The sequence below is a fragment of the Leuciscus leuciscus genome (genome assembly GCF_965113295.1).
Source record: "Leuciscus leuciscus genome assembly, chromosome: 15".
NCBI classification, from domain to species: Eukaryota; Metazoa; Chordata; class Actinopteri; order Cypriniformes; family Leuciscidae; genus Leuciscus; species Leuciscus leuciscus.
In genome coordinates, this window is record NC_138739.1 from 550,716 (window position 1) to 563,603 (window position 12,888).

Sequence of the window (12,888 nt, forward strand, 5' to 3'; positions counted from 1 at the left end):
GGTATATCAATATACCGTCCTGCCGTTCGGCCTGTCTTTAGCACCCCGCACATTCACAAAGTGCATGGACACGGCTCTCGCTCCCCTGAGAGGTCGGGGAATGCGAATTTTAAACTATTTGGACGATTGGCTGATTCTACCACAGTCAGAGGCCGAGCTCATCGCCCACAGAACAGTGCTTCTCAGCCACCTGGAAAGCCTGGGGCTCACGGTCAACTGGACCAAGAGCTCATTAGTGCCCAGTCAATCAATCTCTTTTCTGGGTTTGGATCTGGAGACTGTGGCAATGACGGCCCGCCTGTCGACACAGCGCGCGCTGCTGCATTCGACACCTGGCCGCGTCCTTCCAGCCTGGCAGCACCGCACCTCTCAATACATTTCAGAGGATGCTGGGTTGTATGGCTTCAGCTGCAGCAGTGCTTCAGCTGGGTCTATTGCGTATGCGCCCGCTGCAACGCTGGTTGAATGCCCGAGTGCCTCATAGAGCCTGGGCTTCCGGCGGCATTCGAATCAGAGTGACTCAGAGCTGCGTTTCAGCACTGAAGCCCTGGTTAGCGGCCGACTGGTACCAGCGGGGAGTGACAATGGGAGCCGTCTCACACCGCAAAGTTATCTCGACGGACGCTTCCACCTCAGGTTGGGGCGCTCTTTTCGAGGGCAAGCCGGTCTTTGGCCTGTGGTCAGACCAGGAGAAATGCCTCCACATAAATTGTTTGGAGATGATAGCGGTCGAGAACGCGCTCAAGCGCTTTCTCCCATTCATACGGGATCACCATGTGCTAGTCCGCTCGGACAACATGTCCGTGGTGTCCTATGTGAACCGACAGGGCGGTGTCAGATCCAGGAACCTGTGCAAACTGACAGAACGCCTTCTCGTGTGGGCTCACCGCTCGTTGCGCTCGCTGAGAGCCGCGTACGTGCCGGGCCACCTGAATGTCGGCCCAGACAGACTGTCCAGAGACATCATTCCCCCGGGAGAATGGTCCCTGCACCCTCAGACAGTCCAGTTCCTCTGGCGCCTATTCAGAGCGGAGGTCGACCTCTTTGCGTCGAAAGACAATGCTCACTGCCCGATATTTTTCTCGAAAAGCGAGGACGCGCTGTCCCAAACCTGGCCCAGTCTCCCACTGTACGCTTTCCCTCCGATCTCCCTGTTACCACAGGTCATAACGAGGATCAGGGAAACGCACCACCCAGTGCTCCTTATAGCCCCGCGTTGGGAGAACCAAATCTGGTACTCAGAGCTAGTGAGGCTGTCGCACTCACCCCCATGGCCGATCCCGGTGAGAAAGGATCTCCTCTCTCAAGCCAGTGGATCGATCTGGCATCCCCATCCGGAGCGATGGTCTCTGCATGCATGGGTAATCAACAGATACCCGTTGACCTGCCAGAAGGGGTCGTGAACACGATCACGCAGTCTAGAGCTCCCTCCACGAGACGGCTCTATGCGTCTAAATGGTCTGTGTTCTCTAAATGGTGCGCTACTAAAAGCTTGGATCCACGCACATGTGGGGTCCCGCGAGTGCTCTCCTTCCTACAGGAGCTGTTGGATAAGGGCAGGTCCCCTTCCACGCTCAAAGTGTATGTGGCGGCTATTGCAGCGTTCGCTGAGACGACGCGCAGCCGGGCAATAGGAAGGAACGAGCTTATTATCCGTTTCCTCAGAGGAGCCAGACGGATGAATCCCCCGCGGCCCCCCTCGGTTCCTATTTGGGATCTGTCCTTGGTCCTGGAGGCCCTGAAGGCTTTTCCTTTTGAACCGCTTGAATCCGTGGATTCAAAGTACCTTTCGCTCAAAACTGTTTTTCTGATAGCTCTGTCTTCAGTAAAACGCGTGGGGGATCTGCACGCGCTATCTGTTAGCCCTGCATGTCTTGAGTTCGGACCAAATGACTCAAAAGTCACAAGTCACTTTAGGGCACAAATAATCTCCCTTTCGGCTCTGCCAGCATCCGATAACGGGGACAGTGATAACCTCCTATGCCCTGTTAGGGCGCTGAGAGTTTACATCACGTGCTCCGCCGCTTTCAGGCGTTCCGAGCAGCTCTTCGTTTCTTTTGGCGGACGTACCAAGGGTCTCGCCGCCTCGAAACAGAGCCTGTCCAGGTGGATAGTGGACGCGATTGCAGCAGCTTACGCCTCCAAACACCTGCAGTGCCCTATGGGCATTAGAGCCCACTCCACTAGAGGCATGGCCTCTTCGTGGGCCTGGTCCAGCGGAATTTCTATTCACGATATTTGTATGGCGGCGGGCTGTGCCTCCCCATCGACATTCGTGAGGTTTTATAATCTGGAAGTTCCTGCCTTGCAGACTATATATATTTCTGGTATGGCACCAAGGGAAGGAGTATTTTGTGCTCAGACCGGCTGTGCCGCTCTGTTCCTTTATTCCCCGTTACACGCTTGTGTACCGGTGTGTACCGGCCACCCGTCCTACACTCTGTCGCGCTGGGGATTATTCTCCCCACAAATATACCGGTTGTTTACGTTGATGTATATAGACTGGCTGTGCTGCTCTATCTTATATACGAAGTGAAGTGCTTTGTACATGTGTTGGCCCGTTTCTCGACCGGCCACCTGTTTCAGCGTGATGTTTTCCTCGGTCTCCCTGGGATTCATGTGCTGGATGCTCGGCACGCACGGCGAGCAACTTACGCAATACGAGAGAACCTCTCGTAAGAGAACATACTCGGTTACCTAATGTAACCTCGGTTCTCTCTAGAAGAGGGAACGAGTATTGCGTAACCTGCCGTGACGCGCCACGAGCTTTTTCGCTTCAGACTATGAAAACTGTGAAAAGCCACACCGATCCTGACGGTTAAAGGGTTGCGGAGGGCGCAAAGCGCCCTCATTGGATGTGACGTCACACAGGGCTCACTGGTAGGCTTAAGCAGTTGCCGCTGAGCAGCCAATGAGCACGCTTATTCAGCCTGCCATGGTCTGCCGGCTGCCGCACTGCGTTGACAATGAATACAAAATTAAGGATAATTTTTGGCTTCAGATCTCGAAGAAAGAAGACTTTCCCATAGCGTAAGCAACTTACGCAATACTCGTTCCCTCCTCTAGAGAGAACCGAGGTTACATTAGGTAACCGAGTACGTTTCTGCACTCTCACTAATGATCTCGCAAATGCAAACATGAGGTATATAAATACAGTAAGAGCTTCGTTGTGCAGCATAACAGCGTCATTGATTTCATAACGAGTTTTGGCAAGTGTCCAGATAAACTCGCGCTGTGTGATTGACAGCTTGGGCGATTGGAAAGGGATTGATCTTTGATCGCTTTCTGTATATTAATCACAGTTTAAGTAAGATTATTTTCATCCTGCTAAGAGAAACGATGTGAAGTTAATCGCTACTTCCATAATCACTACTTACCGCTTGCTGGAATATAGTTGAAATTGCCCCCTTCGTCAGTATGAAACGCTGAGAGAAGCCTGCTTGATATTATCCCAGGTTAGAAAAACAGTCCGTGGTGAAATGGACAGAGCAAACTAACAACTTCGAATTAAGCTTTTGCGGTATCCGATTATAGATAAACATCAACCACGTCTGTTGACATTTCGCCATCAATACGCCTGTGTTCCTGTGGGCGGAGGTTAGTCAAAAACGGTTTTAATGACGTCATTAAAGAAGGAAGTAGAGGGATGTAGTTCAATCCGGGCGTTCGATGTAGGAGACTTCTGTTAAATAAAATATCTCGCTTGGCATTGAACTTTGAGCTTTATAATTTTACAGATATTATTTATACTCTAACAACAACATTACACACTAACTAAAGTTTGAAACATGGGATCACGAAGAACGGGACCTTTAAGTAGGACTACACTGCAATGCATTCTGGGTAAAATAAAACACTTTTCAAAACAAAAAAACATGGCGGATCGAGTAAGCGCATTCAAACGCTCAGTGTAGTTTACCCCAGTGTGTGTGTTTGTTGGAGGAGTGTAACAGTTACAAGGACATTTTACTTGGGAAATTTGGTGGACAATGTAGTAACAAGAAGAAATGTTTAATTTGGAAAAAGATTGCTACGACAGTTAACAGCGTTAATCTTAATTTCATAATGTCCTTAAACATAACAACATTGCTGGCCATAAACTGAGAAAATGCGCATCCGGTGTGCGATACCTCGAGTTGTCCTAGATGCGGCGCTGCGCTTCTCGTCCGGTGTGCGACCAGCTTAAGCCCTCAGTTAGCCTGGGGATAAGGTGTCTAATTTTTTTGGTCTAAATTAAATCAGTCTTTATTTTTGTGAAACAGTCTAACTTGCATTAGACTAGTCTATCAGCACATTGTAGACTTGTCTAACACAATAGACCGGTCTAAAATAGCTTTGTGAAACCGGCCCCTGGTGTCTTTGGTGTCTTCGTTGTGTCTCACCCAGCAAAGTATACAGGTAAAAATATTACACAGGTAAAACTAGTAGATTTTAATTTATGCTTATTGATTGTTACCCCTAATCTGTAATTAGTGACTTAATTCTAAATAGTGACATAGGGGTGTAATGGTACACTTTCATTTAATAGCACAGCACATTTAGATCTGCTCCAGCAAGGCTGTAGTGTGCCGTAAGGATGGCTGAAGCGAAACAGTCGTTCCGAAGCTTTGCGAGATCCCGAAGCGCAGATGTGTCGAAACACTGATCCGAAGCGTGATTCGAAACACCCATGTCACGTGACTATGACCAAACGAAGCCTCGAAGTGTTTCATCAGGTGTGGTCCGCCGAATCAGCATTTGATTGACACGGTCGGGAACAGACCACACAATCGCACATCTGTATAAAAGTGAAATAAACGCATTTTGACCTCGTGGGTTTTTGTGAGAGGAGTTTGATTTTGAGATAGCGGATTTTTGGTGATATAGTGACATAGTGCGATTTGATTAGTTATAGGCAATTTAGACTTACATTTAAATTTACACAACACATTGACTGATAGGCTAGAGACAGACAGAGTATACATATAGTGACACATTAATAGATACATAGATATAAATATATATAGACAGCTAGATTAATTGATAGATACATATATAGATAGATTACAGATACATATATAAATACATATATTATAGATCGATACATATATAGATACATAGATTATAGATACATATCTAGATACATAGATCAATTCATATATAGATAGATTTGGATAGATAGATAAAATGGAGGCTCCCCAGAAGAGATGCCGTACATCAGTGGTGTGGGAGCATTTCCATTTAGAAACCCCAAATAAAGTGAGATGTGTGTATTGTGATCGGCAGCTAGCCTACTGCAACAATACATCATCCATGATGCACCATTTGACAAGCAACAAGTGTCCCTTGTGAGAGGATTTTTTCAAAGGCTGGAGAAATTATCTGTAAAAAAAGAAGTAGGCTAAGTCCTTCCACAGCAGATAAATTAATATTTTTGAATAAAAATCTCTAAAAAAGTGAGACATTGTGGCTTGATTTCTTTTATTAATATTCATTTTTCATGACCAAAATAACATTATGCACAGTGAGGAGCCTATAGGTTACAAGCTTCACATATTAGAACATTATAATAATAAAAAAACAACACATTTTTTTAATGGCTCGTCAAGGTTGTTTCAGATCAACACCTGCAAGTGACCACTAGGTGTCACCGTTGAGACGGGTGTCGGGTTGATTCGAAGCCTCGAAACAATATGGCACATTTGGTTCAACTGTTTCATTGGTTCACAAGGCCTCGATTTTGCCATCACTAGTGTGCCGGAGAAAGCAGGCGGAAGCGAGGATCTATTTGCAGGGTTTTAATGGAGAAACACGTAGTACAAATAATAAAGAACACAAAGGACAAAGAAACAAAACCACGAGAAGGACTGAACTACAAGCACCCATACATGTGCAACAACTGACAAGGTAACAAGTGAAACACAAGGGCTATAAATACACAGAGACAAACAAGCTTAACTAAATAACAAGGGGGTGTGGTTAATAAGAAACACCTGGGGAGACTAATAAACAAGAAAGACTACAAAGGACTACAAAACATGGCACAGAACAGGAAATAACAAAAGTGCACACAAGACAAGGGAAACACAGGACAGGAATCATGACAAAGGCTCATTGCTGAGGATTGGGTCAGCGGTTAAAATTTTTAGATAGCTGTGAAATATCACAATTCTCTATTACAATTTTGATACTACAGCAAAACTACTAGCCTAATTAATGTGAATTTAAAACCTTATTAAAGACAAGTAAGCATTCAGTAATAAAATAAGAACAAATAATCAAATTAGAAATGGCACAAATAAATACAATAGAACAAAGAAAGGCTGAAATTAAATAATTTGTTTATGTGTTTTCAGAGTTTTCCGGGTAGATCTAGCAGTAGTGTTCAGGCAGGGCTGGGCGATATGGTGCAAAAAAATATCACGATAATTGTTTTATTATCAGTCAATATCAATAATTATCACGATAAATGTCAAATCTTTTTTTCTTTCAAGTTTAAAGGCAGATTTTTGCTCCTAAGTTAAAGTTGTAGAAACCAGAGCGTTAATTGTGGTTTTAAACTACTCTTTATTGTCAGAACATATCAGGTTCAGGTTCATTTTAGGCTCTATTTGCACATTGAATGTTATATGTACTGTAAAACTGTGACTTCTTTATCTCCTTTTTGTGTTTTAGGTCTGTGCTGAATTTGCACATCTCACAACTGTGCCCTTGATTTCAAAATTCTTTGAAAAGCTTGACGAGTACACTCCAGTAAACATCTTTTGAGGATCTTTTCCCAGCGAGGGGGAGTTCTGGGACGAAAGATCAGGAAACTTCGTGTGCCAGTGTCACAGGTGTGATAACCGCAATCAGCACTATGTCACTGCGCACTCTGCTCTAATCCTTTTGTTCTTTATATTGTTTGTTTACACATAGGCCTACTGTTTAATGTTTTCAACTAAAAGAACACTTTAACATATATTGTAAGCTTGTTGTGTATATTGCCTAATCGTAAGTTTGTTCAGGAATGGTGACAAAAACCTTTTAAAAAATGAACTTAAAAAAATAAGGTCTTTTTCGTTAAACGTCATTTAAATAAACGAATATTCGAAGGCAATATTTTTGAAAAATGCCCATCCCTAATTTAATCTAAAAAGTCTAATAACTCATTTAAAAATAGAAATTAATTTAAAAAAAATTAAGTAATTTGGTTTCTGCCCAAATTTTTCATTTTGGTGCATCCCTGCTAAAAGGTTGAGGGGTTTTTAGTCGTTTTTTTAACGTTGTGCGTCAACAACACATCAAACCAAGCAGTATTCATGTTACTGTCACTTCTACTATTTGCAATATCAAAATGATTCATATTGCTCCTGACAGTAGTTTTCGGCAATATATGGCTTACTGCGGTAATTTAAATTAAATTAAAACAATTGTATGTTAAGAATTAAAAACTAAGCTCAGAATCTATTCTGAAAATCTTACAATCAATCCAGACTTTCTAAGAATTTATCTGAATTATTTTCCCTCCCACCCCTACCATTCAGAATCAAATGGTATAGAGAGCTGTGTAATGGTTTTAACAAGAAGGAATGATTATAGAACTGTAGATGACAGAGTTGAAATATGCAGACTAACTTATGTTAGTAACTTGAAAATGTTCTTGTGTGCATGCTGAAAATTGTCATCTTGTTCTCATCCTCAGTGTGACTTAATGGATGTAAAGAGGGAGTGTGTCCTCAAAGCCTGGTCTGTCTACTTAAATGAGGATCCTGAAAAGCTCATCAAGGAGTACATGGTATAGTTGCCTGAATATTTTCTTTTTTATTGTGTGAAATAAAAGTATGGAGTAAGAAAATCTGGATGGTGTATAAGAATGTATTTTGTTCTTTGTATAGGATGTAGATTTCGCTTGTGCTCAGATTGCATTAGAAGAAACGGTCGTAGGGATTTTTGTCATCAGGAGTGAATGCTGTGATGTCACTGATCTGCCTGCGGATGTTGGAGTGATTCTGGAAGGCATTACAGTACTTGAAGATCTTCGTAATGTAGGTAATGCTGTTGCATTGCTAATTGGACTAATATATGCCCTAAATCTGAGCTATCCCAAGGAGCTACGACATACCGTTGAAGTCGTCCAGAGAGTTTTCCTTGGGCTGGATGGCAACAAACGTTCTCCTAAGGTTCAAGCACTCAAGACAAAGCTTTCTACAGATTCACTGTTTTAAAGGATGATGTTAGTGATCTGGGATGGGGTGTTGCTGTTACACCTAAGAGCCACACTATCAAACATCAGAGAGAGGTGGCACATGTTTTGTTTTCTGAACAGTATTATTCACAGTTTTTGCCGGCGTCATGAAGTTTTGCCGAGAAGTTGCAAATGCTGGAAATGTAATGGGAAAACATGGAAACTGAAGCAAGCTCAGTTGTCATTTTCACAGAGAAGTGTTTGTGAGTAACCTACAGTGTTGGGTAAGTTACTTTAAGAAAGTAATTAGTTTTAGTTACTAGTTACTTCTCACAAAAAGTAACTGTGTTAGTAACTGAATTACATCATTACAAAAGTAACTAATTACCAGGGAACTATTGCGTTACTTAAAAAAAAAAAATGTAAATAAGACATTTCTTGGATACCCCCAATATGAAATGTTAAATGAATGAAATGGACACTAAAGAGAACTTATTATTATTATTATAAAGCATTGTACACTAATCTACACTAGTTTGTGAAATGTCCTCGGACACAGGCATAGCTTATCGTTTATTTTACGTTTATTTTGTGTATTCCGTTAGTTTCTCTCTGCACTAAACTAAATATGTACATAGCCTAAATAAAAACACAAGGGCACATATTTTGATAGATAACAGTTAGGTCTTTAATCTATTTTATTAATGTTATTAATTCAGTTGCTAAAGTGCTGCCTAACAAGAGGTACTTTTTTTATTGTTGTTTATTTAAATTGATTTGAACATCTCCGTTTATTGTGCATGTGTAGCAGGAAGGGTTATGACCCCTCCTACTTGTCATGGTTTGGCCAATGGCCTGGCGTCCGGTGCGTACAAGAGCATGGGTTGGTTCCTTAGTGTGTATCACTATCCGGGGCTGTGACGTCACCCAGGCGCCCTGCTGCTTTTTGCTGGAGTGCAGTGTCATGTGTTGTTGCTCGTAAAAGATCGCTGAAGCTGCTTATTCACTGTCGGTGCTGTTTGCCAGTCTGTGTGCTTTCTGGAGAGTTCAATGTGGACATTTGAGACAGGTAAGGGAAGCATTTGTATGCGACGGTGTTTTGTAAATGAAGTTTTGCTTCGGCTGAGCGGGTAATTTGACTAATCTGTATGTTTAACGATAATAATCTAGCAAATTATAGACCCATTTCAAATTTTCCATTTATGTCTAAAATATTAGAAAAAGTGGTGTCCGCTCAACTGGGCTCTTTCTTGCAACAAAATGATATCTATGAAAAGTTTCAGTCTGGATTCAGACCGCATCATAGCACTGAAACTGCGCTCGTTAAAATCACAAATGATTTACTTTTAGCTTCTGACCAAGGCTGTATCTCAATACTAGTTTTACTTGATCTTAGTGCTGCGTTCGATACTATAGATCACACAATACTCTTAGATCGACTACAAAATTATACTGGTGTTCAAGGACAAGCACTAAGCTGGTTCAAATCATACCTATCTGACCGCTACCATTTTGTCTATTTAAATGGAGAAAAATCGATCATAACTCCAGTAAACTATGGAGTGCCGCAGGGATCTGTGTTAGGCCCTCTGTTATTTTCAATATACATGATGCCACTTGGAAATATTATAAGGAAACATGGAATTAGTTTCCATTGTTATGCTGATGACACTCAAATATATATTTCATCACGGCCGGATGAAAACGCTACATTTTCCAAATTGACAGAGTGTGTTAAAGATATAAAAGATTGTATGACGCGTAATTTTCTTTTATTAAATCCAGACAAGACAGAGGTAATACTTATCGGTTCAAAAAAACGCCCACAAAACCTCGCACAATACAACTTTAACATCATAGGATGTCCTGTTACTTTATCCTCTACAGTAAAAGACCTGGGTGTTATACTCGATTGCAACCTGTCTTTTGAAAATCATATTTCATATGTTACAAAAACAGCCTTTTTCCACCTTAGAAACATTGCTAAGCTACGTAATATGCTATCAGTTTCTGATGCAGAAAAGTTAGTTCATGCATTCATGACCTCGAGACTGGATTACTGTAATGCTTTATTAGCTGGTTGTCCTGCATCCTCAATAAACAAGCTACAGTTAGTCCAAAATGCCGCCGCTAGAGTTCTTACGAGATCAAGAAAATATGATCATATAACACCGATTTTATCATCACTGCATTGGTTACCTATAAAGTTCCGTATTAATTACAAGGTATTGCTACTGACTTATAAAGCCCTAAACGGCTTAGCTCCAGTCTATTTAACGGATCTTCTATCGCCCTATAATCCATCGCGCTCTTTAAGATCACTAAATTCAAGGCTTTTGGTCATACCTAGGATATCCAGAACCACCAAAGGAGGGAGAGCATATTCACATTTGGCTCCAAAACTCTGGAATAGTCTTCCTGATACTGTTCGTTGCTCAGACTCGCTCTCCCAGTTTAAAACTAGATTAAAGTCGCATCTCTTCAGCCAGGCATTCATATAATCCTACAGTTCAAACTACAATCCGGCCTCTATCCAATGCCAGAGGAGAACTGGCCCCCGACTGAGCCTGGGTTCTCCCAAGGTTTTTTTTCTCCATTAAGGCACCTGATGGAGTTTTAGGACACCATTAGGTCACTTGATGGAGTTTTTCGGTTCCTTGCCACTGTTGCCTTTGGCTTGCTCAGTTGGGGATATTTTGGGGATATTTAATTTAATCAATCAATAAATTCCTCTTGAAACAAACTTTGTTGTATTATTTTAATTTAATACTGTGAAGCTGCTTTGATGCAATCTGTATTGTGAAAAGCGCTATACAAATAAACTTGACTTGACTTGACTTGACACTCAACGACTCATGTCAGAGAAGACCACGACACACAGTGAGGACGTCACCACCTAAATGGTCACTCGTCTGCCCCCGGGTGCCCAGGCCCTGCCAACAAACAAAAGAAAAAAAAGAGAAACAGTGATATGCAAAAAGAACAAAATGATATAACCGTAAGTCACTAATACAATAAAACCAAAATAAACATACAAATTCAAAAAGATAAATCAATTAAAGAAATAAACAGGAGAAAGCAAACAAAAGAAACTCAAAGCATATCACGGAGAACTGAATTCACAGAAAACAGTGCACTGGAACAGTTCGCTCGAGACGGTTCACACGAGTCAGTTCCCTCGAGACGGTTCCCTCGAGACGGTTCCCTCGAGACGGTTCACTCGAGACGGTTCACTCGAGACGAATCACTCGAGACGGTTCCCTCGAGACGGTTCATTCGAGACGAATCACTCGAGATGGTTCCCTCGAGACGGTTCACTCGAGACGGTTCACTCGAGACGAATCACTCGAGACGGTTCCCTCGAGACGGTTCATTCGAGACGAATCACTCGAGATGGTTCCCTCGAGACGGTTCACTCGAGACGGTTCACTCGAGACGAATCACTCGAGACGGTTCCCTCGAGACGGTTCACTCGAGACGGTTTATAACTGCCAGTTTAAATGTTCTTGGAACATGACCTAAAGATAAAGACGAGTTAATAATATTGAGGAGAGGATCTTCCACTACAGATAACACTTCTTTCAGTAGTTTAGTTGGTATAGGATCTAATAAACATGTTGTTGTTTTAGATGAAGTGATAAGTTTATTTAACTCTTTTTGTTCTATAGTTGTAAAGCACTGTAATTGTTCTTGCGGGGTGATAATTGAAGCTGAATTATAAGGCGCGATTGAAGATTGAACGTTTATAATTGTGGTTCTGATGCTTTCTATTTTCTCAGTGAAGAAGTTCATGAAATCATTACTACTGAACTGTAACGGGATATTTTGTTCGGGTGACGTCTGTTTATTTGTTAGTCTAGCCACGGTGTTAAATAAAAACCTTGGATTATTTTGGTTGTTTTCTATTAGTTTGCGGAGGTGCTCAGCCCTGGCCGCTTTTAGGGCCTTTTTATAACGTGACATACTGTCTTTCCACGCGATTCTAAAGACCTCTAAATTAGTTTGTTTCCATTTACGCTCTAAAATACGGGTTTCTCTCTTTAAAACATGCGTAGTATTGTTATACCATGGTGCTTTATTTTTCTCTCTGACCTTTTTTAATTTAATAGGTGCAACCACATCCAATGTTCTAGAGAGAATGGTGCTCATAGTGCTAGTTAGTTCTTCTAGTTCATCTGTTTGTTTGGGTTCAGGCAGCAGCTGAGACAGATTAGATAAGCAATTTGAGAAATTATCTATGGTGGATGGGAGGATTGTTCTGCCTGGTTGATAACGCGACGCCGCATGACATATTACAGCAGTACGTAATATGCAAGTTACCATGTAGTGATCAGTGACTTCATCACTTTGTGGAATGATAACTATATCGGTTGGATCGGTTCCGTGTGATATAATTAAATCGAGTGTATGATTAAGACGATGAGTTGGTCCGGTGACGTTTTGCTTGACCCCAAATGAATTTAATAAATCTGTAAACGCAGCTCCTAACGCATCATTTGGATTATCTACGTGTATGTTAAAATCTCCAACAATTAATGCTTTATCGACATTGACTAATAGGTCTGAGAGAAAATCTGCAAACTCTTTTAGGAAATCAGCGTAAGGCCCTGGCGGTCTATATACGGTAGCCAAGGCTAGAGATAATAGGGATGTTTTTCTAACATCTAAGAGCGTAACATTTAGTACAAGTACTTCAAATGAAATAAACTTATAACCCGTTTTCTGAGTAACATTTAGAATAT

At 41.8% G+C, this 12,888-nt stretch overlaps 1 protein-coding gene across 6 annotated transcripts in view; it reads left to right on the top strand.

Moving 5' to 3' along the window:
* The first annotated feature begins 9,109 nt into the window (after nucleotides 1-9,109).
* LOC309475849 (uncharacterized protein) overlaps nucleotides 9,110-12,888 on the top strand; it is a 58,111-nt gene continuing 54,332 nt past the window's right edge. For all 6 annotated transcript variants that reach the window (XR_014197856.1, XR_014197857.1, XR_014197858.1 and 3 more), the window contains exon 1: nucleotides 9,110-9,215. The gene's annotated coding sequence lies outside the window, so the exon portion shown is untranslated. The remainder of the gene's footprint in view (nucleotides 9,216-12,888) is intronic.